Raw genomic sequence first — 27554 nt, forward strand, 5'->3', positions numbered from 1 at the left:
TTTCCAGCAGTTTCTGGTTAATATTTATAATACCGCTGTTAATAAAGCCTGCGTTCTCTGATGTAAAATGGGACTCAATATAATCCATTTCAACTCACCTTTCAATACGCCCCAGCCTTCTGCTGTTGACTCAGCATCACAGTGATAGCTTAATGTGCCCAAACAAATTGTTCTGCTCTAAATAAATAAAAGGGCTTCTTTGAGCTGCCAACTTCCTCTGAACCCATGTCCATTTATATTTATTATGCCTACAATGCCTCGTGCTGCCGCTAATGCATAAAACTAGTTTTAGGGTCTTTTTGCCATGTCTGAGGGCAATAGACTTGACGTACGACTGCTCTGTTGCTTTGAAATCAACCTCTGGGTCCCCAATCCTCCTCCGGAGATCCGATACCACAGCGGCCAGCGAAATCGAAAAACAGATCAGCAAAATTTAATTGATTTGGGAGCTGGACCTCACTGAACAGAAGCGGTAACTTCAGCGGTAACTGGATCCCCTGACTGAAGCGGTAACATGGAGCATGTTCGTTTACAAAATGAGCCGAGTAGCAGCAAAAAGCATTGATTCCACGATCACTCCCGGAGTAGCGACTTACCAATAACTCCAATGGCCGCAAGAAAAGGGTAGTAAATACGCTCGATCCGGAAGATTACTGGGTACCCCATTCTCTCTCAGAAAGGCCGGGTGTGCTGGACTCGATGCTTCCGAATGACCAAATATAAATTCCTGTTCAAAGAAACCACTGTTTATATAGGGAACTAACCCCCGGTGAGACTATTACCCTTGTACTGTAAAAAAAGTGGATTAGTCACGGATATCTGAACAGGGATGCAACCAAGCATTTATTTCAACGTTGATGATGCAATTGGATCTATTTTAAGGATTCATTGTGAAAAAATGACCATACGTTGCTTTAAAATGTCAGACAATTTCAACGAGTTGCTATCCCCATAGGTGAAAACTCAATCCTCTCGAATATAGAGACCGAACGTCCATCGGAAGGGGGGGGGGGTGGGGGTGGTCGTTTCACACATTAAAGTCGTTGCTTATCGCCATTTCATACTCTGCCCTAATCACAGGAACACTGGTAAGATCAGAGGCCACTCGGCACCTCTAATCTATCCCCATTTACCAGCAATAATGAAATTATTTGTGGCACACTGGCGCACAGGTTCTCACAGATACAGTTTTCCCCGGGTTCTCCAGTTTCCTCATGCATCGCAAGATATGCAGTCTGTTAGGTTAATTGATGCTGCAAGTTAGACCATAAGACCATAGGACATAGGAGCAGAATTAGGCCTTCTGGCCATTGAGTCTGCTTCGCCATTCAATCATAGCCAATCCTTTCTCTCTATCGCCTCCTCAACCACAGTTCCCAGCCTTCTCCACGTAACCTTTGTTGCCTTGTCCAATCAGGAACTTATCAATCTCTGCCTTAAATGCACCCAACCACCTGGCTTCCACAGCTACACGTGGAAACAAATTCTATAAATTCACCCACACCCCTTTGTCTAAAGAATTTTTTTCTGCATCTCTGTTTTTGAAAGGGCGCCCCTCTATATTGAGGGGGCTTGCCCCCTAGTCCTAAACTCTCTCACCATGTGAGACATGGCTACTCTGTCTAGGCCTTTCAACAGTCGAAAGGTTTCAGTGAGGACACCCCCCCCCCCCACCATTCTTCTGAATTCCAGAGAGTACAGAGCCAGAGCTATTAAACGATCCTCGTATGATAGCACTTTCATTCCTGGAATCATCCTTGCGAACCTCTTCTGAAACCCCACCAATGGCAGCGCATATTTCCTAAGATGAAAGGCCCAAAACTAATCACAATACTCAACGCGAGGCCTCACCAGTGCCTTACCAAGCCTCAGCATCACATCCCTGGTCTTGTATTCTAGACCTCTTGAAATGAATGCTGACATGGCATTTGCCTTCCACACCGCCAACTCAACCTGCAAGTTAACCTTCAAGGTGTTCCACACAAGGACTCCCAAGTCCCTTTGCATCTCAGATTCCCGGTTTTTATCTTCGTTTAGAAAATAGTCTGCACATTAATTTCTACTACCAAAGTGCATGACCATGCATTTTCCAACATTGTATTTCATCTGCCACAATGTTGCCCATTTTTCCTAATTCGTCCAAGTCTTCTGCATCCTACCCGTTTCCTCAACACCACCTGACCTTTCAACAATATTCGTATTGTTTGCAAACGATGCAACAAAGCCATCTATTCTATCATATAAATCATTTATATGCAGTAAAAAAAGAAGTGGTTCCAACTAGGCAATGGCAGCCAACCAGAACAAGGATCCTTTTATTATCACTCGCTTCCTCCTACCAATCAGCCAATGTGCTAACCACGTTAGTAACTTTCTCGTAATACCACGGGCTCTTAACTAGTAAGCAGCCTAATACGAGGCCACTTGTCAAAGGCCTTCTGAAAGTCCAAATATACAACATTTACTACATCCCCTTTAACTTCTCTGCTTGTAATCTCCTCTGGGAATTCCAGCAAGTTCGCCAGGGAGGATTTTCCCTGACTTTGCCACCAAGTACACCAACACCTCATCTTAATAATTGACGCTCATATAATCTGAACCAGTGAGGATAGGATAACTAGTCTATAATTTTCTTCCTGCTGCCTTCCTCCTTTCTTCCAAGTATGTAATTGAATTGTACAGTCCGGGTAGTTCATGAGAAAGCAAGCAGCTTTTGGCACACACAATCTGGAGATGCCAGAAATCCAAAGTAACACACACAAAATTTTGAAGGAACTCAGGAGGTAAGGCAGCATCTATGGAAAAGTGTTAACTGCTGACGTTTCGGACTGAGACCCTTCTTCAAGACCGGAGTAAAAAGACGAGAAGCCAGAGTAAGAAAGTGGGAGAAGGGGAGGAAGAAGTACAAAGATGTAGGTGATAGGTAGACCGAGGTGGGGTGGAGGTGGATTGCTGAAAGAGATGGGAAATTGACAGGAGAAAAAGGGCTGATTGAGGGGAAACCTGGTTGCAGAGGGTAAAAGTCCATGGAAAAAAAAGGAAGGAGGGGGAGCACTCGAGGGAGGTGATGATCAAGTAAGCAGAAGATTTGAGAGGGGGAAACAGGAAGTGGGAATGGTCGGGGATGACCGGGCAAATACCGAAAGTTCACGAAAACCCTGTAGCTGGACGACCGCCCTGTCCTCAAATTTACTTGGTCCATTTCTGACACCTCCCTCCCCTTTCTTGATCTATCTGTCTCTATCTCTGGAGACGGTTCACCTGCTGATAACTTTTATAAAACCATTGATTCTCACTGTTACCTGGACTATTCTTCCTCCCAATATGTCACTTGTAAAAACAAGTCACGTGCTTCCCTCACTTCCTGTGTATTCCTCATCTGCTCACAGAATAAGATTTTCATTTCAGAACAAATGAGATGTCCGCCCTTTTCAATGCTACGGGCTTTCTCTCCTCCATCAATAACACTGTCCTCACCTGTATCTCTTCCATTTTGCACACGTCTAACCCACTAAATCCCCCATAACCCCACAAGGGATGGAGTTCCTCTTGTACTCACCTACCATCTCACTAGCCTCCAAGTCCAGTACATAATTTTCCATACCTTCTACGAGCTTCAAAAGGATTCCACCACCAAGCACATCTTTCCCTCCTTCCCACTTTCCACAGTGATAGCTTCCTACACGACTCCATTTTTCATTCAGCCCTCCCCACTGATATCCCTCCTGCCACTTAATCTTGCAAACATAACAATTGCCACATCTGGTGTAACACCGCCTCCCTCATTCAGGACCTCAGACAGTCTTTCCAGGTGAGGCGGCGCTTCACTTGTGAGTCCGAAGTGATCGTCTACTGTGTCCAGTGCTCCCAGTGTGGTCACCTGTACTTCGGTGAGGCCCAATTGATATCGAGCCACATACGGGTTGGAGAAGCAACACTTTATGTTCCGCCTGGGCAGCTTCCAACCTGATGGCAAGAACTTTGATTTCTCGAACCTCCTGTAAATGAACCGCCCCCCAACTCCTTCACCATTTCTATTCCTGTTTCCCTCTCTAACTGTACTTCCTTACCTGCCCATCCACTCCCTCTGGTACTTCTCCTCCTTCTCTTTTTTCCAGTCGTCCTCTCCAGTAAGATTCCATCTCCTCCAGCGCTTTATCTTTTTTTCACCAACTTCCCAGTTCTTTATTTCACCAATTCCCCTCTCTCGGTTTCAAGTATCATCTACTAACTTGTACCTCCTCCTCCCTTCTCCTCACCTTCTTGGTATGATTTCTATTTTTTTTCCAGTCCTAATGGTCTCAGCCTGAAACATCAACAGCTTACTCTTCTCCATAGATGTTGATAAAGGAGTATAGATATAGCGCCAAGTGTGAATGCTGTGTTATTTGGAAGTACACAGGAACATAGTGGATTTCTCTTCTCCCCGTTAGAAGGGGAAATGCCTTTGAGAGGTGCTACCAGGGTTGTCTGGGTGTGTAACTCTAATGCATTCTGCAGATGGAGCACATTGCAACCACAAGGCACTGGCGGTAGATTCAATGCGTGTTTAGAGTGGTAAAATGAGCGAGTGTTTAAGGTGTGGCAGGAGTACAAGGGAATTTGGGGGGGGGGGGTTAAGGTAAGTGGAAGAAAGATATATTTAGTTTGGTGGAGGGAGAGAGTGTTCAGAATAGAGGAGGGAGAAGTGGGAGAAGTGTTCAGGGTAGTGGAAGTAATGCTCATGGTCGAGCGAGAGAGAGAGAGAGAGAGAGAGAGAGAGAGAGAGAGAGAGAGAGAGCATTGAAGGCCTGGCATCATATGCACAAGTACAATAAACATCTGCAGCTACATCAGAGGCATATAATATCACATGAGCACTTTTGACGTTGGATGTTGCCTTTCTGAGATAAAACCTCCTGTAGGTACTACCAGTTATGCGGAGTGGTGTACCATTGTTATATTTGACTGGGTCTACTACTTGCTGAATCTTGTTATATAGCTGTGCATTCAAATTGACGTACCAGACCACGATTCAACCAGTCAGGGTACTTTCGACAGTGCCTCTATGAGAGGATTGTTGGAGCGTTTGGTTACACTTCGAACCTCCTTGCCCCGACAGGACAGTAAAGAAGGTGGTTCGCTTTTCTTGTGGTTGCATCCACGTGCTGGGCCCAGGGCATATCATCTGATATGCTAATACAGATGAATTTAAAATTGGCTGACTCCGTCAATACCCCGTTATACACTGGCACATTTTCGCTCTCCTTCCTTTCCCGAGGTCAACAATTATCTCTTTAGCTTGTCATGTAGCCCGTGAACGGGTTACCGAACCGGCAGAAATGGAAAACACGTTGGTGTCTGGTATTACTGTAACGAATAGTGTTTATTAGTAAATTAAGCAATACAGTACTGTAAAATGCAAATGTATGAAACAGGTTAACAATGATATATACAGAAGTGTGGAAATAGGAACCAAAACCAGGCTCTTTCAAAGCCTAGGGGTAAATGGATAGAGTCCTGTGATGGTGAAGAGTTCAGTTCAGTTCATTACGAGGTAGTTGATTGTGTACCGTTGGAGAGAGAGAGGTAGAGAGAGGTAGAGAGAGAGAGAGAGAGAGAGAGAGAGAGAGAGAGAGAGAGAGAGAGAGAGAGGTGATGCCATTGCTATCGATCTTTCCGTTGTCTTCCTGTTGTCGTCAGCGTCTATGACCATGCCACGTACGACCGTTCTCCAGTGGTGGACCTGTTACCCAGGCGAAGGTAGACACACAAACAGTTCCCCACCGGTCGCACCGTTACATACTGTGATTCCCCGAATCGATCCTCCGAAACCTCACCTTCACGTGGGTGCACAACACTCTTTCAGTGTCCCGTGGTGTGTCTGCCTGTGTCTTAGCAGACCTGCTTTTTATCTCCCCATGCTGGACACCGGCTGTCCATCAACCGGCTCCTTCCTGCTGTTCTGCAGGTATCTTAACAAGCAGGCAAAGTGTCCTTGGAGTAAAGGTAAATAATCAGCCGAGGAAGCATAACATTAAATCTTCTCTCTCTCTCTCTCTCTCTCTCTCTCTCTCTCTCTCTCTCTCTCTCTCTCTCGCTCGCTCTCATCTGCTCTGGACGCCTCCCTCACCCCCTCTCTCGCTCTCATTAGCAGCATAGTTCATGTGGTCACTTCTGGACCTCTTCTCAAACTCGGTTTGCCCATCGCACCCCCCTTTTAGAAAAATTTTATGGGGCTAAAAATTTAAACATAAATGTACATTACAGAGTCTAATACATTACATAGGTGATGTAATCACGAAATTACTACCCTTGGGGTATGCTTCTCAACTTGCTTCTCAACTCCCTGTAGTCTGCCTTCAGGACCTGTCACTTTTTCTACCTATGTCTTTGGTACTAAAATGTAGAACGACCTCTGGCTGGTCACCTTCCCACTTCAGGATATCGTGGACGCGATCAGAAACATCCTGGACGCTGGCACGTGGGAGGCAAACTACCATTAGTGTTTCTTTCCTGCATCCATAGAATCTCCTGTCTGACCCCCTTACTACAGATTCCCCTATCACTGCTGACATCCTCTTCCTTTCCCTACCCTTTGGAGCCACAGGGTCAGACTCTGGTGGTATGTGACTTTAGGATTTTTCATCTGCCGGATGGAAGAGGCGAGACCAGAGTACATCTGGCGTGGACGACGTCTGTGACAATGCTAGCTGTATTAATGCAATAATTATGGACAGTTCATGGAGGTGAGCTGAGTGCACAACTCGTTGCAGATTCTGGCAGTTGCCATACCAACTTGTTATGCATGAATATCAGATGCTTTCACGGTGCTTCAATAAAATATTGGTGCGGATCGACAGGAATGAGTTTTATTTGCTGTGACATCTACGTGGTTGGACTAGAACAGGCGATGTCCCCTCTTGGGAACTTGGAGCTCCCAACCCTTTCAACGTCAACAGCATCGATGTTGACAGACGCATGTGCATAACTCTATAAAGTTGATTACATCTCCTTTTTGGCTAAAATCGAAAGAAAGGTTTTTTTTTTGGTCAGGACACCATGTTCCGAGGACATGAGGACCCAACGCCATTGACTCAGAAACAGCTTCTTCCCTTCCGCCATCACATACATAACAGATCCATGGATCCATGAACACTCTGTCATTATTCCTTACTCTGCACTGTTTATTTAGTTTTTATTATATGTCTTTGCCGCAAAATAAGAATTTCACATCACAGAAATTAGAGATTAAAAACTTGTTTTTGATTCTACTCCAAATTCCAGGAACCGTCATTTCTTGCATCTCCATACCTCCTTGCAAAGAGTGATTAGGGAATTTAGTATGGAGATTATGGAGAACGTAGGGCAATTGAGGGAAACGTAACATTGAACAGGAGACATTTAGTAGTTTCTGACGTTCCATATTAGAATAAACAGTATACAAATGAGAATTTCCAGAAAAATGTTAATGAAGTTTCATGCAAATCCAGGTTGCAAATTTAATTTGAGGCAACCTAGGAAAGTGAAAGTGTACAAGTCAATGAAAAGTCAAGGAAAGGAGAGGTAATAGACCTTGTTAGAGAAAGGTCCATGGAGCGAACAATTGAAATCTGACAAAGGACTGTAAAGTGATTTAGAAACAGGTGTGTTCTATTGGACAAGGTTTCCTTAAGGGAAAATCTTGCCCAGCAAATGTGTTGGAATACTTTCAGGAAATAGCAGGCAAGATAGGCAAAGCTGAGTCTTTGGATATTGTTCACTTGGATTTCCAAAAGGCCTTAAACAAGGTATTGCACACGAAGCTGCGTAACCCAATAAGTGCCCATGGTATTACTGGACAGATGCTAGCGTGAATGGATGATTGGCTGGCTGGCAGAAGGCAAAAAGCGGGAATAAAGGGAACGTTTTCTGGTTTATTGCCGGTGACGAGTCATGTTTTGCATAGGTTGGTGTTGTGACCACTTCTTTTCACGGTATAGGTGAATGATTTGAATGAAGTAATTGATCAAGTCCAGTGACTTCTTATTGTCATTTCGACAATAACTGCTAGTACAGTACATAGTAAAAATGCGACGTTTTTTCAGGACCATGGTGTTACATGACGCTGTACAAAAGCTAGACTGAACTACGTAAAACAGAACACTGAAAAAAAACGACACTATACTACAGACCCACCTAGGATTGCATAAAGTGCGCAGGAATAGTGCAGGAATTACAATAAATAACAAATAAGACAATAAGGCAGTAAGGTGTCAGTCCAGTCTCTGGGTATTGAGGAGTCTGATAGCTTGGAGGATGGAACTGTTCGTGAGCCCGAATGCTTCGGTGCCTTTTCCCAGACGGCAGGAGGGAGAAGAGTTTGTATGAAGGGTGCGCAGGGTCCTTCATAATACTGCTTGCTTTGCGGATACAATGTGTAGTGTAAATGTCCGAAATGGCGGGTAGAGAGACCCCAATGATCTTCTCAGCTAACCTCACTATCCGCTGTAGTGTCTTGCGATCCGAGATGGTGCAATTTCCGAACCAGGCAGTGATGCAGCTGCTCAGGATGCTCTCAGTACAACCCCTGCAGAATGTGCTGAGGATGGCGGAGGGGTACTGACTACTGGACAGAATACAGGCTCATTTTCACCAAAATGAAGCTCTGCATCAGATCCAAGAGGCGACCACAAGGCAGCAAGGCCATGAAAAAAATTAATGTGGCCAGGTCGAAGAAGCCCTGCATAGTTTGAGCACTGGCTGAAGATTTATAAACCAAGCTTGCTGACCCACTCCTTGCAGGCAGCGCTGTCGATGACTGGGAACGCTTTAGGGATGCTGTCCATTCATCTGCACTGAAGATGCTAGGGCTCCTCAGCCTTCGCAGAAAGTAGAGACGCTGCTGGGCTTTTTTTAATGCTATAGAACTGGTATTGAGGGACCATGTGCAATTTTCCATCAGGTGAACACCAAGAAATTTGGTGCTTTTAACTATCTCTACCGAGGAGCCGTCGATGTTCAGCGAGGAGTGGTCGCTCCGTGCCCTCCTGAAGTCAACAACTATCTGTTTTGTTTTATTCACATTCAGAGACAGGTTGCTGGTTCTGCACAAGTCCGTTAGCCGCTGCACCTCTCCTCTGTAAGCTGACTCGTCGTTCTTGCTGATGAGACCCAACACGGTCGTGTCATCGGCAAACTTGAAGATATGGTTCGAGTTGTGTGTTGCAGCACAGTCGTGGATCAGCAGAGTGAACAGCAGTGGACAGATCACACAGCCCTGGGGGTGGGGGGTGGGGTCCCGTGATCAGTGTCATGATGTTGGAGATGCTGTTCCCGATCCGGACTGACTGAGGTCTCCAAGTCAGGAAGTCCAGGATCCAGTTGCATAGGGAGGTGCTCAGGTCCAGGAGACTCAGCTTTCCAATCAGTCGCTTTGTGGCTATGTTTGCAGACAATACAAAGATAGGTAGAGGTAGAGAAAGGAAGTGTTGAGGAAGCATGGAGGCTGCAGAAGGGCTTGGACTGATTAAGACAATGGTCAAAAAGTGACAGAAAGAATATAGTGCAGGCCAGTGTATGGTCATGCACTTTGATAGAAGGAAAAAAGGCGAAAACGTTTTCTAAATGTGGAGAAAATTCAAAAACATCAGAAGTTCAAAGGGACTTGCGAATCGTTGTGCATGATTCCCTGCAAGATAGCTTGCAGTCAGTCGTAAGGAAGACAGATACAATTCTCGCATTCATTTCGAAACGACTGGACTATAAGAGCAAGGATGTAATGCTGAAGCTTTATAAAGATATTAGTCAGACTGCACCTGGAGTATTGTGATCAGCTTTGACCCCTTATCTTGGAAAATACATCTTCGAGAGAGTCCAGAGATGGTTTTTGAGAATCATTCCAGGAAGGAAAGGGATACAATGTTAGGACTGTTTGATGACTCTAGTCCTGCACTCACTGGAATTTAGAAGAGTAAAAGGGGATCTCAGAGAAAACAATCAAATATTGAAACGTCGGGATAGCGTGAATGTAAGAAGGATATTTCTTGTAGTGGATGAGTGCAGGGCCAGAGAGCACAGGCTCAGAATGGAGGAACTTTTAGAACAGGAAAGAGGAGAAAATTCTTTAGAGAGAAGATGATGAATCTGTGGAATTCAATGCCACATGAGACTGTGTGACCAAGTCACTGAGTATATTCAAAGCGGTGGAAGGTTATGGAAAGAAGGCAGTAGAATGGGACTAACAATGAAAATAAATGGGGTTCGTCCATCGTTATCGAGGAAGCCCTCGACACCATTCGTCACTTTGAGACTGGGTGCGATGTGTCTGTAGGTGAATGCTCAGGCCAATTCGGGCACGGAATTTCCTGGTACATGTTGGGAAGACGTGTGTAGGCACTGCAGTAGTTGCGCTGGTGGCTCTGGACTTGCGCAGCTCGTGCTTATGTTGTGCTTCAGCAATGAACCTTGCTTCGTAAGCTTGACTGCCCTTGTGGATGAGGCAGCACCATAGGTCGGTTTTGTGCCAGCATTTCCCGAGAGGTCGTGTCTATGTCAAGCTACTTCAGCGAGGCCTATAGTGTGTCTTTTTAACGATTCTTCTGCCTTCTCTGCGAGCGCCTTCCAGCAGAGAGTTCTCCAAAAAGGAACTGCTTGGGTATGCGCTCGTCCGGCATGCGATGGCATGACCTGCTCACCGGGTCTGTGCTCTCATCAGCAGTGTGTGGACTGATGACAGACTTACTCTAGAGAGAATTTCAGTGTCTGGTACATTGTCTTGCCATCTGATGCCTAATATTCTACGAAGACAAGTCATGTGAAATGGTTCAGCTGTCTTGCATGTCTTCGATACACTGTCCACGTTTCCCATGCATACAGGAGGGTAGTGAATACCACGGCTCTGTAGACCTTCGGTTTTGTTGCTCGACTGATTCCTCGACGTTCCCATACAGTGGAGCGCAGTCTGCCGAAAGCAGAACTTGCCTTTGCTATTCTGCAGCTAACTTCTGTATCAATAGTCCCAGCTCGGGAGAGGGTGCGGCCAAGGTAAGTAAACTGGTCCACTGCCTGTAGTTTCTGACCTTTGATTGTAATTTTCGGTTCGGTGTACGGTGCATGAGGAGCAGGAATGGTGCAAGATTTTGGTCTTTTTGATGTTGATGGTGAGCCACAAGCCGTGGAGAATTTGACCATATTGATTTGCATCTCTGTCTCCGAGTCAGCATACAGGACGCAGTCATCGGCAAAGAGGAAGTCTCTCAGAACAGTCTCCTTCTCTTTGGTAATAGCTTGAAGTCTCCTCAGGTTGAAGATCTTCCCATTCACTCTCTACTTTAGGCTGATTCCAGCATCACTGTAACTGTCAGCCATCATTCATCATGGCAGTAAACATCATGCTGAACAGTGTGGGTGCGAGCACACAGCCATTTGACGCCACTGGTGACTGGGAACACCTCAGAGGATTCTCCGCCGTCCATCACTCTGGCCATCATGGAGATGGCGTAACATCTGAATGAATTTGGCTGGGCAGCTGAACTTTGACATGATCCTCCGCAGGCCTTGTCGTCAGAGAGTGTCGAAGGCTTTCGTGAGGCCAACAGAAGTTGTGTAAAGTTCGCGATTCTGTTCCTGACACTTCTACCAAAGCTGGCGCGCGGCAAACATCATGTCAATAGTCCCACGACCTTTGTGAAAGCCTCACTGTGACTCTGTCTGCGGGCCCAGCTCCAGATGAGTGACCAGACAATTTAACAGGACTCTTGCAAGGATCTTTCCTGCGATGCGGAGCGGCGAGATTCCTCGGTGGTTGTCGCATACTTGTCGAGGTGGAGGTTTACGATGGATGCATCTTTATGTTCCTGAGGAATGGATCCTTGCTTCCAAAAAGACTGGAACAACTCGGTGAGCTTCTCTATAAGTACAGGACCACCGGCTTTGTAGATCTCTGCAGGTACGGCGTCTGCCCTGGGGCTTTGCCACTGGATAGCTTCCGTTACTTCAGATACTACCTGTGGGTCACCCATGTCAATGTCGACCTGGGAAATCCTGTCTATCGCCTCATCGTTAATAGATAACGGTCGGCTGAGGACGTCTTCAAAGTGTTCAACCCATCTCCGCAGGATCTGAGCCTTCTCTGTAATGAGAGTTGTAGCATCTGTACTCAGGACTAGGATCTCCCGAGAGACTGAGGTCCGTAGAGAGTGCTGACGGCTTCATAGAATCGCTTCAAGTCATTTCTATCAGCGTATTTCAACTGACTTGGCGCTCAGCCAGGCATCTTGCATTTTACGCAGTTTATTCTGGACTATCCTGCGACTATCCCTCTGGTAAAAACGTTTTTCTTGGCAGCTGATGATGGGCACGATGAAGGCAGTGCAGTTCAACAAGTAGAGTCTGTATCTCCTCATCATTCGCATCGACCCAGTCATGCTTCTTGCGGCTAGAGAGCCCTAGCATCTTCAGTGCAGATGAATGGACAGCATCCCTGAAACTCTCCCAGTCATCCAAATGGCTGCCTGTAAGGTGTAGGTCAGCAAGCTTGGTTTCTAGATCTTCAGCCAGTGCTAAAGCTATGGTGGGCTTCTTCAGCCTGGCCACATTGATTCTTTTCATAGACTTGCATTCTTGTGGTCGCATCTAGGGTTTGATGTGGAGCTTCAGTTTGGAGAAGATGAGCCTGTGATCTGTCCAGCAGTCAGTACCACACATGGCCTTGGTCACTCTGACATCCTGCCTGTCTTTTCCCCTGACAATGACATAGTCGATAAGATGCCGATGCTTAGAGCGGGGCTGCATCTAGGAGGTCTTGTTATGGGTAGGCAGGCGGAAAGTTGAGTTGGTGATGTGAAGGTCGTGTGCTGCACAGGTCTTCAGTAAGTGTCGGCCGTTACTGTTACATTTGTCCACTCCATGTCTCCCAACGACTCCCTACCAGGCTGCAGAGTCGCGCCCTACTCTTGCATTGAAGTCGCTGAACAAGATCAGCTTGTCGGTGCTGCTCACTGAAGATAGCAGGCCGTCTAGTTTTTCATAGAACATGTCTTTCGTCTCGTCCGGGTTGGTCATTGTGGGGGCATAGGCGCTGATCAGGGTGGCTTGACTTCTGTTCTGTAGCGGGATCTGTGGTGTCATGAGCCGGTCGTTCACACCCTTGGGAAGACGAGCAAGTTTCCGAACAAGGTGACTCCTGACGGCGAATGCGACTACAAGCATCGCGACATTCATCGCTGTCGCGACCACTTCCACTTTCAATCAGCTGACCTTCGTTGGCAAGACGAGTCTCACTCAGCGCTGCAATGTCAATGTTGGATCTTGCAAGCTCTCTGGTAACTAAGGCTGTTGTTCTATCGGTCTATTTGCTGCAGGGTTGTCCAATAGCGTGCGGACGGTCCAAGTGCCAACGGTGAGCCGTGTCACCTTGCGTTTTGTTGTGTTTGTTCGACCGGCAAGATAGAATCCCCGCCATCTGCAGTAAACTGGACAGGGTGTAATGAAACAGGCAATGTCTAGGGCACAATTTCTAGTCCCTTCCTCATGCTACGGAGGTGAGCGGTGCGTTCCTAAAGAGGGCTGCTCAGTCGCTCAGGTAGACGCAGAGTTTCACTGCTGCTTCGGTCAGCAAAAAAAAAACGACAATTAGACCTGAGCCACATTTGTGCAGGACGGTGACTACAGCTCCCAGTGTATCCACACCTCTGCTTTGTCTCACGCCCATCGCCACAGGACTTCAGATGTTGAGGGTGTTGATGATAGTGTCGAGAGCAGCGCCTGATTTGGATTGAGGGGCCAAATAGCCTAATTCTTCTCATATGACTAATCGTCTTATAAATATGGCACCAGATGATTTGTGAGTGGGCGTAGGCTGCCTTTATAGAGGACAGATGGAAGGTATGCCACGAGGGTTGGACGTGAGACATTGTAAATGGCCTGTTTCCGAAAAAAATTGTTTTGGCAATTAATAACTGGGCAGATAGAGACTCACCATGCATCAAAGAACACTGGTGAGAATGGACACGCCAATAAAGGCAAATGAAATGAACATCTCAACTTCTGGTTTAGGGTCGCTTTTATATCACTTTTTAAGTAAGTTAACAATTTGAATGAATGGATATTTAACCCCATTTTTTAGCTCCTCTCTGAATTTACGCTGAGTTAGCACATAAATACACGTGTTGGTACAAGAACCGAGAAGCCTTATCATGAATCCAAATTCTTGAAAAAGATATATGGGATTGATCAGGTATCGGTCTGTGTAATTATAGTTTACAACTGGCCAGTTTAATGAATGTACAACATACGTAATCCACATCAGTATAAAATTGGCAGACAAAGCAAAGAGTAAAACGATGGATTTCCTCCTGTTCTCCGTCTCTGGGTCAGCGCGGTTCTCTCCCTTACTGTTAGTGCGGAGTCCCTTGCGGAGACGATTGGCTGTAATAATGTTCCTGACAGTAAGGATATTAAATACCAAGATCAAAGCAAATGGAAACAGTGGCGTTAGAAAACTGTCAATCCACTCGTATACTGTCCATAAAGGTGATGTGTAATAATTTTCGGATTGGACGCAAAACCACGGAATGTTGTCAATGATAACTGAAGGTTCAAACTGAAAGTACCAGGGAATGGATCTCAAACAGCCGACGGTGCTCACTGTTACTAAAACTATAGCCGCTGTTTTCTCCGTGCAATACCTTACCTTGAGCTTCTGACAACAAATTGCCACATATCGGTCAAAGGTGAAAGCGACTGTGAACCAGACCGAACAGTCCAAAGCTGCTTGAAACAAAACCATCTTTGCCGCGCACACGGGAGTGATGAACAGGAAACTAACTGGGAAATAAAGGTTCTTCACTCGGTTCAGAATAACATTAAAAACCACCAGCAATAGATCGGCTGCAGACATTGCCACCAGGTAGCAGGTGATGCATTTAGAGAGACCACACTTCCCACGTTGCAGGATCACAATCGCCGCAAGATTTACTGCAGGAGATAAAATGAAACAGGAACATCTAATTGCCGCATTGACAGAAGAAACATCAGTTTTACCAATTTGGAGTTATCATTGCAAATGCACTAACTAAAATTACCTCATACTCTTTTCATAGTTTCAATCCATAATGTCCTCAGGAACGTTACTCTAGTTCAGTTACGTATTACTCTGAATGGCTGTCTGAAACCTCCACACAGAACTATATCTAAGGGTAAATGTTCCCTTACAGTCCCAGTCTGTGTCCAGAGCAAGGGTGGCTTATGCAAGTTAGGAATAATAGTGCTGTGATGATTCAGTGTCGACACCAAGCCCCGTGAGATATCACGACACCAGATGAAATAAGGAACTTGAAAACCTGATTTACTTTCTATCGTGCACCGGAAGGTAATTGATCAGCATTGTTCTATTTTGAAGAGAGTCATCCAGCAACCTGTTCATCTAGGAGAGAGTATATGAGGAGCTAGGGAGAAAGCTGGAAAGTAGGCCCTCAAGCGCAATAATCTGGATTGTTGCATACACCACACTCTAGAGAGGGTAGGAATACGATGATTTGGAAGATGATTGCGTGGCTGAAGAATTGGTGCACAGGCAGATTTCAGATGTGTAGATCATGGGAATCAATTCTAGGGAAGGTGTAACCTGTAAAAAATGAAAGGAATGCACCTACATTCGAAGGCTGGGCACTATCCCTGCGGGTAGGATTACGAGAAGTGTTGGGGAAGATTTAAACTAGATTGACCAGAGAATAGGAGCGAGAGTGATAGTTCGAAGAATGGAGCAGTTTGTTAAACGGGACTTCTACGAATGTGAAGACGGCAATAAACCAGCCGATATACTGGAACACCACGACTTCAAGAAAGGTGATAGGAAGAAATAGGATATATAAATCTCCGAGACGGTATATACTCAGGTTACTGCAGGAAGCAAGAGAAGATATTGCTGCACATTTGGCGACGATTTTTGCATCTTCACTAGGGATGGAGCTAATACCAAAAGATTGTAGGGCGGAGAATGTTATTCCTTTTGCCAAGAAGGGTAATAAGGATAATAATGGAAAATATAGTTCACTGAGTCTTACTTTAGCGATGGGCATACTATTGGAGAAGATTATTAAGAGACAGAATTCACATTCATTTGCAGAGGCATAGGCTGATTATGGATAGTCAACATGACTTATTGAGGGGCAGATGTTGCCTCATATGTCTAATCTATTGTTCGTGGATGTGAAAAAACATTTTGAGGAAGGTAGAACAGTGGGTGAGTTGCATATCGAATTTACTATGTAATTATTAAAGTTCCTCAAGGTCAATCAATTGGGAACGTCAAGAGGCATGGAACCCGGGGAATCATGGTTGCGTGGATTCTGAAGTAGCTACTCTACAGAAGGCAGCGTTTAATTATCTGAACGTATTCTGCCTGGTGCTTGGTGATCTCTGGCGTTCCACAAGTATTTGTTTTGGAACTGCTGCTCTTACAATAATAACCTGGATGAGGAAGTGAAAGGGCGTTTGTGAATTAACAGATAGTGTAAAGCTTGGCGTTGTTGTGGATGTTGTAGAAGGATTTCTTAGGTTACAATGGGAGAAAGATAGAACACAGAGCTGCGAATCCGAACTAAGAAGTGGGAGTGGTGTTCAATCCAGAGAAGTGTAAAGCCCAAATTAAAGGCATTTTATAGTTAATGGCAGGATTCTTAGCAACGGTGTGAACTTAGGGTCTACGTCCACAGATCCCTCAATGTTGCCACACAAGTTTATAGGGTTGTAAGAAGGCGTATAGTGTATTGGTATTGGTCTTCCGTAGTTGGGGAACTGAGTTCAAGAGCCGCGAGGTAATGCAGCTGCTCTATAAAACCCTAGTTATACCAGACCTGGAGTATTGTGTTCAGCCGTTTACGACTCTTTATAGGAGAGAAACGGAAGCCTTAAAAAAGGTGCAGAGGAGATTTACAACAATACTACCTGAATTAGAGGCATATTGTTATAAGGATGGATTAAACGAGCTAGGGGCTTCCTGTTTGGAGGGAAGGAAGACAAGAGGCAACTTGATGGAAGAGTATTAGATGATAAGAGGCATGGATAAAGTGGACAGTTGTATTTGTCCTCCTGGGGTGGAAATGGGTAATACGAGAGAGCATAATTTTATGGAGTAGGGGATGTCAGAAGTAGAAATTTTTGTACAGAGAGGGAAGGGTGTGGATCGCATAGTCTGCGGTCATTATTGAGGCAGATACCTTAGGGGCATTTAAGAGAAACCTATTCACATGTATGAAAGAACAATAGAGATCAATGTGGGAGCGTAGGGTTACATCAATCATGTAGCAGGTTAAAATACTGGCACAACATTGTGGGCCAAAGTAATACACACAAAATGCGACAGAACTCAGCATGTCCGGCAAAATCAGTGGAGCGAAATAAACGGTAGGTTTATTGTTTCAGTCCAAGTCCCTCAAACCCTGATGAAGGTTGTTCTCCCATCCATTTACCATTTTTCCAACTGGTGCAGGTTTTCATAGCCTTCTTTGTCGTCCACAACGCCCCCAAATTTGGTGTTTTCCACACATTTGCTGATCTCATTTAACATATTACTATCCAGATACTTGGTAGATCACAAACTAAGTTCCTGTGGCACTTTAATAGTCAAAGGCCATCACCTACCTCTCGCTGGCTTCTCCCACGAAGCTAATGCTGCATCCAATTTCCTACCTCATTCTGAATGCCTAGCCACTGGACATTCTTGAGTAACCTCCTAATAGGTAATTTGTGAGCTGCCTTGCTCAAGTCCATGTATAAATATCCATCGTCTTTGCTTCATGAACATTTCTGATCATCGACTGAAGAACTCTTAGATTGGTTAGAAAAGACCTATCACGCACAAAGCCATGTAGATAATCCCTAATCAGACCACGTCGACCTAAATATTATGTATCTGGTCTCTTAGCATACATTCCAGTACTTTACTCCCTATTGACTTAAAGCTCACTGGCCTACCATTTGCCATCTGATTTGCAGAATATTTCTTGAACAACATTGGCTGTCCTCGAATCATCTGGCCCTACATCTGTGGCTAAAGTTGTTTTAAAACTGTATTCCTAATAGGCTCTGGCAATTTCTGTGCTTGCTTCTCACAAAGTCCAATGGACACCTTAACTGGCCCAGGTGATATATACCCCATTACGTGCCCCAAGAGGGCAAGCACCTACTCCGTGTACGACTGATAATCTCAAGGCTGCATTGCGTCTGCCTGTAGTCTGTGTCCGTCTCCCTCTTCCTTCTAGAATCCAGCTCAGTGCAATCAAACACTCCTCACACATTAACTCTGTCAATCCCGGGATCATTTTGTTGAACTTCCTCGCGATCTTCTCCAATGCCAGCACATCCTTTTTACGATAAAGGGCCCAAACTGAAAGCGTGGACTGACCAATTTCTTCTAAAGCAGCTGCATTACGTGGTAGCTTTTGTATTCTAATCCTCTTATACAGAATGCTAACTTTGCATTTGCCTTTCTTATCAGAGACTCAACCCGCAAGTTAACTTTTAGGGAATCCTACACGAAGACTCCAAAGTCTATTTGACCATCTGTTTTCGGAATTTTCTTTGTTTTTTTAATAGTATGCGCTCTTATTGCTTCCATCAAAGTCTATGATCATCTACTTCCCTACACTATATTCTATCTGCGGAACATCTCTGACTACCAACAGCCAAATAGAATAGGTTCCGTTTGTTCCCACGCAATGCCCACTGCCAGTCAGTCATGCTAGTATATTTTCTGTAATACCATGGGCAGACTCATGTGCGTCACCTTCTCAAAGGCCTTCTGAAAATCCAAGTACAGTATATAACATCCTCTGACACTCCTTTGTCAACCCTCTCTGTTATTTCCTCACGGAATTCCAACAGATTTATCAGGGAGGGTATCCCATTCAGGCATCCATGCTGACTTCGGCTTGATCCCGAACCATCACCCACTCCCCATGTCCAATCCTCACTTATTGATCCTGTCCTGGGCACATCTCAAACAGCCTCCATGCTTTCTCTCTTTCTCTTTCAGATGAAAGTTCCCGGATATGAAATGTTAATTGCCATTTCACATTCCGCAGGTATCGCCTGATCAACTGAGAGTTTCCAGCAGTTTCTGGTTAATAGTTATAATACCGCTGTTAATAAAGCCTGCGTTCACTGATGTAAAATAGGACTCAATATAATCCATTTCAACTCACCGTTCAGCACACCCCAGCCTTCTGCTGATGACTCAGCATCACAGTGATAGCTTAATGTGCCGAAGCAAATTGTTCTGCTCCAAACAAATAAAAGGGCTTCTTTGAGCTGCCAACTTCCTCTGAACCCATGTCCATTTATATTTATTATGCCTATAATGTCTCGTGCTGCCGCTAATGCATAAAACAATTTTCATGGTCTTTTTGCCATGGGTAAGTATGTCTGAGGGCAATAGACCTGACGTACGACTGCTCTGTTGCTTTGAAATCTTCCTCTGGGTCCCCTATCCTCCTCCGGAGCTTGGATGCCAAAGCAACCAGCGAAATCGAAAAACAAATCACCACAGTTTAATTGAGTTGGGAGCTAGATCTCATTGAACAATAATCCCACTGACTGAAGCGGTAACACTGAACATGTTCCTTTACAAAACGAGCCGAGTAGCAGCACAAAGCATTGATTCCACGATCACTCTCGGAGCAGCGACTTACCAATGACTCCAATGGCCGCAAGAACAGGGTAGTAAATGCGCTCGATCTGGAAGAGTATTGGGTATCCCATTCCCTCTGAGAAATGCCGGGTGTGCTGGACTCGCTGTTTCCGAATGACCAAATATAAATCCCCGTTGAGAGAAGCCGCCGTTTATATAGGGAACTAAACCCCGGTGAGACTAATTACACTTGTATTGTAAAAAAAGTGGATTTGTCACAGTTATCTGAACAGGGAAGCAACCAGGCATTTATTTCAAGGTTTATGATGCAATAGGATCTATTTTAAGTATTCATTATGGAAAAAAATAGTCATACGTTGCTTTAAAATTAAAACCGTTGCTAAACGCCATTTCATACTCTGTCCTAATTACAGGAACATTGGTAAGAAGAGAGACCACTCAGCACCGCGAGCCTATCCTTACTAACCCAATTTACCAGTAATAATGAAATTATTTGTGCACACTGGTGCACGGGTTCTCACAGATTCAGTCATCCGAGTTTAGTACCCGCCTCTGGTAATGTCTGTAAGGGGTCTGCTTCATAAAACGATTGAGGTAATCTCTTCTTAACAAACGCATCATTAAAGATTTCACATAGCCAAGGAGAAAGCAATAAAGAAAAAGTTTTAAAAAATTCTACAATAAAACCATCAGGACCAGGAGCTTTCCCTGAATTCATTGATGAGATAGCCTCTCTTATTTCATCCATAGAAATAGGAGCATCAAGCAAGCTACAATCTTCATCTATCAGTTTAGGAATATTCAAATTATTAAAAAAATTATCCATCGTAAACCGGTCACCGTCAAATTCTGATTGATATAAAGATTTATAAAAATCTTGAAAAGTGTTATTGATTTCTTTATAATCAGTAGTTAAATTACCGTCTTGTTTACGAATTTTAATAATTTGTCGCTTAGTCGAAATAGCTTTTAATTGATTAGCTAACAATTTACCAGTTCGATCACTATGAATATAAAATTGAGCCCTAGTCTTAATTAATTGATTCTCAATTGAAGAAGATAATAATAAACTATGTTCCATTTGAAGCTCAACTCTCTTCTTATAAAGTTCTTTGGTAGGAGTAACAGAATAAATCTTATCAATTTCTTTAATTTTATCCACCAATAAAGCTATATCTGAATATCTTTGTTTTCTTTTACCAGCGGAATATGAAATAATTTGTCCACGAATAAAAGCCTTGAAAGAGTCCCAAAGTATTCCTTTATCAATCTCTTCATTATAGTTTGTTGAAAAAAATAAGTCAATTTGTTGTTTTATGAAGGTAATAAATTCTGGATCTTGCAGTAAAGTAGCATTAAGTCTCCAAGATCTAGTATTGATAGAAGAATCCGAAATCTTGATAGATAACTTCAGAGGTGCATGATCCGAAATAGCAATAGAATCGTATTTACAATCAATAACATCTGTTAATAAACGATGATCAATAAGAAAGTAATCAATTCTAGAATAACTATGATATACATGTGAAAAAAAAGAAAATTCTTTACCTTTAGGGTTCAAAAACCGCCATATTTCAGTAATTCCAGAATCAACCATAAAAGAATTAATTTTATGAAGCTACTATCTCTCTAATTCTTAAAAAAGATAAAGATCCTACCTTATGTGCATCTTATCGCCCTATATCATTATTAAATGTAGACTCTAAGATTCTTACAAAAATTTTAGCCATTAGATTAGAAAAGGTATTACCACAGATTATTTCAGAAGATCAAACTGGTTTTATTAGGAATCGATATTCCTTTTTTAATATTAGAAAATTGATTAACATAATTTATACTTCATCACCTACAACCCCAGAATGTGTTATCTCATTAGATGCTGAAAAAGCCTTTGATAGAGTTGAATGGACATATTTATTTAATGCATTGAGAAACTTTAATTTTAGTCCTAATTTTATATCATGGATTAAATTAATATATTATAAACCTGTTGCTTCTGTTCTTACAAATAATTATAGATCCTCTTTTTTTCAATTATCTCGTGGTACGAGACAAGGTTGTCCTTTAAGTCCTTTATTATTTAATATTGCATTAGAACCTTTAGCTATTGCTATTCGTGAGTCTCCTAATATTTTTGGTATTACCTGTAAGGGGTCTGCATGTTTTCCCCGTGACCATATGGTTTTTACTGGGTTCTCCAGTTTCCTCATGCATCGCAAGATATGCAGTCTGGTAGTTCAATTGATGCTGCAAGTTAGACCATAAGACACAGGAGCAGAATTAGGCCGTTTGGCCATTGAGTCTGCTCCGCCATTCAATCATAGCCAATCCTTTTTTCCTATCGCCTCCTCAACCCCAGTTCCCAGCCTTTTCCATGTAGTCATTGTTACCATATACAATCAGGAACTTATCAATCTTTGCTTTAAATCCAGCCAACCAGCTGGCCTCCAGAGTTACATGTGGCATCAAATTCCATAAATTTACCCCCACCCCTTTGGATAAAGAATCTCTACATCTCTGTTTTGAAAGGGCGCCCCTCTATACTGAGGGAGCGTGCCGTCTTGTCCTAAACTGTCCCACCATGTGAAACATCCTTTCCACGGTTACTCTGTCTAGGCCTTTCAACATTCGAAAGGTTTTACTGAGATTCCCCCCACCCCATCCTTCTGAATTCCAGCGCGTACAGACCCAGAGTTATCAAACGATCCTCGTATGACAGCACTTTTATTCCTGGAATCATCCTTGTGAATCTCCTCTGGAACCCCACCAATGGCAGCGCATCTTTCCTAAGATGAAACGCCAAAACTGTTCACACTATTCAATGCGAGGCTTCACCAGTGCCTTACAAACCCTCAGCATCACATCCCTGCTCTTGTATACTAGACCTCTTGAAATGAATGCTGACATGGCATTTGCCTTCCACACCAGGAACTCAACCTCTAAGTTAACCATCAAGCTGTTCTGCACAAGAACTCCCAAGTCCCTTTCCTTTCAGATTCCTGGTTTTTCTCTTCGTTTAGAAAATAGTCCGCACATATATTTCTACTAGCAAAGTGGGCATGACCATGAATTTTCCCACATTGTATTTCATCTGGCACATTCTTGCCCATTTTCCTAATTCGTCTAAGTCCTTCTGCATCCTACCTGTTTCCTCAAAACTGCTTGACCTTCCACCAATCTTCGTATCGTCTGCAAACTTGGGAACAGAGCCATCCATTCTATCATCTAAATCATTTATATACAGCATAAAAGAAATGGTCCCAATGCCGACCCCTGAGGAACACCACTAGTCATTGGCAGCCAACCAGAAGAGGATCCTTTTATTACCACTCGCTTCCTCCTACCAACCAGCCAATGTTCTAACCACATCAGTAACTTTCCCGTAATACCATGGACTCTTAACTGGTAAGCAGCCTCATGTGTGGCATCTTGTCAAAGGCCTTCTGAAAGTCCAAATATACAACATCTATCACATCCTCTTTATTTATCCTGCTTGTAAACTCCTCTGGGAGTTCCTACAAGTTCGCCAGGCAAGATTTTCCCTGAAGGAAATCATGCTAACTTTTTACTATCTTGTCCTGTGTCAAGTACACCAAAACCTCATTTTAACAATTGATTCTAACATCATCCGAACCACTGATGATAGGATAACTAGTCGATAATTTTCTTTCTGCTGCCTTCCTCCTTTCTTCCAGGAATGTCCGGGGCAGTTCAAGAGAATATGGGGAGAGCAAGTAGCCTTCGGTACAGACAATCTGGAGATGCTGGAATTCCACAGCAACTCATACAAAATTTTTAAGGAACTCAGCAGATCAGGCTGCATCTATGAAAAAGTGTAAACTGCTGACGTTTCGGACTGAGATCTTTCATCACGACTGGAGAAATAAAGACGAGAAGCCAGAGCAAGAAAGTAGGAGAAGGGGATGAAGAAGTACAAGGATGTTGGTGATAGGTAAATCGAGGTGTGGGGGGAAGTTGCACAAAGAGCTGGTAAATTGATAGTCGAAAAAGGGCTGTAGGAGGGGAAACCTGATAGCAGAGAGTGAAAGTCCATGGATAAAAAAGGAAGGAGGAGGAGTAGTACTAGAGGGAGGTGATGATCAGGTAAGCAGATAAGTTGAGAGGGGTAAACAGGAATGGGGAATGGTGAGGGGGGGGGGGGTGGCCGGGCAATTACAGCAAGTTCACGAAAACCAGGTAGCTGGACGACCGCCCTGTCCTCAAATTTACTTGGTCCATTTCTGACTCTTCCCTCCCCTTTCTGGATCTATCGGTTTCTATCTCGGGAGACGGTTCACTTGCTGATATCTTTTATAAAACCGTTGATTCTCACTTTCTCACTGTTACCTGGACTATACTTCTTCCCAGTATGTCATTTGTAAAAATGTCACCTGCTTCCTGTCTATTCCTCATTTGCTCACAGAATGAGATTTTCATTTCAGAACTAATGAGATGGTCTCCCTCTTCAAAGAAAGGGGCTTTCTGTCCCCCATCAATAACAGTGCCCTCACCTGTATCTCTTCCATTTTTCGCACGTCTGCCTCACCCTATCCCGCACAACCCCACAAGGGATAGAGTTCCTCGTGTACTCACCTACCATCCTACTAGCCTCCCAGTCCAATATATAATTTTCTATACCTTCTACCAGCTTCAAAAGAATTCCACCACCAAGCACATCTTTCTCTCCTTCCCACTCTCCACTTTCCGCAGGGATCATTTTCTACACGACTCCCTTGTCCACTCAGCTCTCCCCTTCTGATTTCCCTCCTGGCACTTAATCTTGCAAGCAGAATAAGTGCCACATCTGGCGCAACACCTCTCCCTCATTCAGGACTTAAAATAGTCTGTCCAGTTGAGGGCACTTCACCCGTGAGTCTGAAGTGATCATCTACCGCGTCCGGTGCTCCCGGTGTGGTCCCCTGTACTTCGGTGAGGCCCGATGTAGATGGGGCCGCATTCGGGTTGGAGGAGCAACACTTTATGTTCCGCCTGGGTAGCTTCCAACCTGTTGGCAAGAATATCGATTTCTTGAACTTCCTATAAATAAGCCGTCCCCCGACTCCTTCACCATTCCTATTCCTGTTTCCCTCTCTCACCGTACTTCCTTACCTGCCCATCCTCTCTCTCTGTACTTCACCATTTCGCCTCTCTCGGCTTTAGTATCATCTAATACCTTGTCTTTTCCTCCTCCCTTCTCCCCACCTTCTTGCTTTGATTTTTAATTATTTCCAGTCCTGATGGTCTCAGCCTGAAGCAACAACAGTTTACTCATTTCTATAGATGTTGATAAAGGACTGTAGATATATAGCCACATGAGAGTGGTGTGTTATTTGGAAGTACATCAAAAAGTAGTTGATTTCTCATCTGCCTGTTAGAAGGGGAAATGCCTTTGAGAGGTGCTGCCAGCGTTGCCTAGGTGTGTAACTGTAACACATTCTGCAGATGGAACACATTGCAACAACAATGCGCTGGTGGTGGATTCAATGCGTGTTTAGAGTGGTAAAATGAGCGAGTGTTTAAGTCCTAGGGGATTGGATGGGGAAGTGTTTAGGTAAGCGGAAGAATGATATGTTTAGTTTGGTGGAGGGAAAGAGTGTTCAGGATAGAAGGAGAAGTGTTCAGGGTAGTGGAAGTAATGCTCATGGTCGAGACAGAGAGATAGAGAAAGAGAGTGAGAGCATTGAAAGCTAGCTTGGTGTCATATACATGAGTACACGTATACCTGGGTGCAATGAACATCTGCAGCTACAGGCAATGGTACCACATGAGCACCTTTGACGTTGGATGTTGCCTTCTTGAGATAAAACCTCTTGTAGGTACTACCAACGATGCGGAGTGGTGTATCATTGTTATATTGGACTGAGTCCACTACTTGCTGAAGCTTGTTATGTAAATGCGCAGTCATATTGACGTACCAGATCACGATTTAACCAGTCAGGGTACTTCGGCAGTGCCTCTATGAGAGGATTGTTGGAAGGTTTGGTTGCACCTCGAACTTCCCTGCCCCTACAAGACAGTAAAGAAGGTGGTTCGCCTTTCTTGTGGTTGCATTTCTATGCTGGGTCCAGGACGGATCACCTGATATGCTAATGCAGATCAATTTAAAATTGGTTGACTCCGTCACCATCAATACCCCAATATACGCTGGCACATTTTCGCTCTCCCTTCCTTTAGTGAGGTCAACAATTAGCTCTTTAACTTTAATAAAGTTGAGGGAGACATTTCTGCAACACCAGCCATTCCATCTCACTGCTATATGCTGACTCATCACCAGTTGTGACTTGTCCAACAGCAGTGCTATGGGTAAGCAAAGTTATACATGGTATTGGATCTGTGCTCAGCCACATATTCATGTACATGGACATATAGACAGTAGAGAGTGGGGATTCTCCAGCAGGCGCTCATGGAGTGAGGTCTGCTTTGGATTCGCTCCATTACCTTTACTTTTTTTTAACCCATGATCACCGTTATTTAATCTCTTTTTACCTACTCTAGATTTTTATTATTTCTTTTGAATTACCTTTGAGTTTGTGCCCTGAATTTTGAAGATATGAACACAGAACTGGGTTTAAGATCTAAAGGGCGAGAACGAAAAAAAGATTCTGACGGCTACGGAAAGAAGAAAAAAACTGAATTTAAGCATACTGAATTAATTTATGATGTGATGCTGAATCTCTTAAATGTAAAATTTGATGAACAGCGTCAACGTATTAACAAAGACTTAAAGTCATTCCAGGATTTTTTTTGGAATTGCTTGGTCTCGAAGTTAAACAGGATCAAACCAAAATCGCAGGGGTGCAAGACGATGCTCGGAAGAGGGGTTTGAAAGTTGAGAATTTGGAACAAAAATTATCCTCGTCGGTTAAACAGTTAGAGACTTTTAAATCCGAGATTATCGATCTTGAAAATCGATCCAGGAGAGAGAACTTGCGTATAATTGGTCTCCCCGAGGGTATCGAGAAAGGGGGCACTTCAAAATTCTTCTCGCAACTTTTAAAGGATGCGGTTCCCTCGGAATTCCCGGACAACCTTCCATTACTCGATCTAGCCCACCGCTGCACTCGCCGGATACTGGATTCCTCAATTAAACCGCGAGCAGGAATTGTCCGATTTCATTATGCTCATGTTAAAGAGCATTATATCCGTTTTGCTCGTCGGCAAGGTATGCTTAATTTTCAAGATTATCATTTCTATCTCTTAGAGGATTATAGTCCAGAAGTGATGAAGGCGCGGCTCACCTTTAAACATTTGATGTCGTAATTTTATGGGAAAAAACCTCAAACCAGCGTTACTGTATCATGCGCGCCTAAGAATTTCTGCTTCGGAAGGACCGCGTCGTATCTTCATCTCTGCAAGTGAAGCTCGAAGTTACTTGGATGAGCACTATCGAATTGTTTCTGACTCTCGGCTCTAGTTAATGTATGGCTTTCGCCGTTCTAGCTCTGTTCTTTAATATTTTTTAAAGCCTATAATCATCTTATTAAGTTTGATTTTTGTAAGTTTAACATTTTCGTTTTCGGTTACTAGTGTAGTCTCATTTTATGTTTCAATTAAAGTTTTTCGCTTATGTATTTACCTTTTTTAATTTACTATCTTACCTATTCATTTTTTGACATTGCAATTACTGATTTGACTGTGAATTTTCATTGTTCTGGCTGAATATCCTGTTTTTTTTTCATCTTTCGTTTAATTAAGATGGCGGTTTGTTTTCCTTTTCTCAAAACACCCTTTGTTCTTTTACCTCGTCATCTTTTTTTTCACGTCCTTCTTCCCATAAGGCTTTTTTGTTTTCTTATTTTTAATTGCTTTTGTTTTAACCCGACTTATAATATGTATTGTGTCTACCTTTTCCTCTCTTTTTAGAAATGACATTATAATGATTATTTTAGTATATTGTTTAATAATTCTTTTGGATTTTGTGTGGTTCTTTTTTAACATATTT

The sequence above is a fragment of the Hypanus sabinus genome, chromosome 10 (assembly GCF_030144855.1).
Source record: "Hypanus sabinus isolate sHypSab1 chromosome 10, sHypSab1.hap1, whole genome shotgun sequence".
NCBI lineage: Eukaryota > Metazoa > Chordata > Chondrichthyes > Myliobatiformes > Dasyatidae > Hypanus > Hypanus sabinus.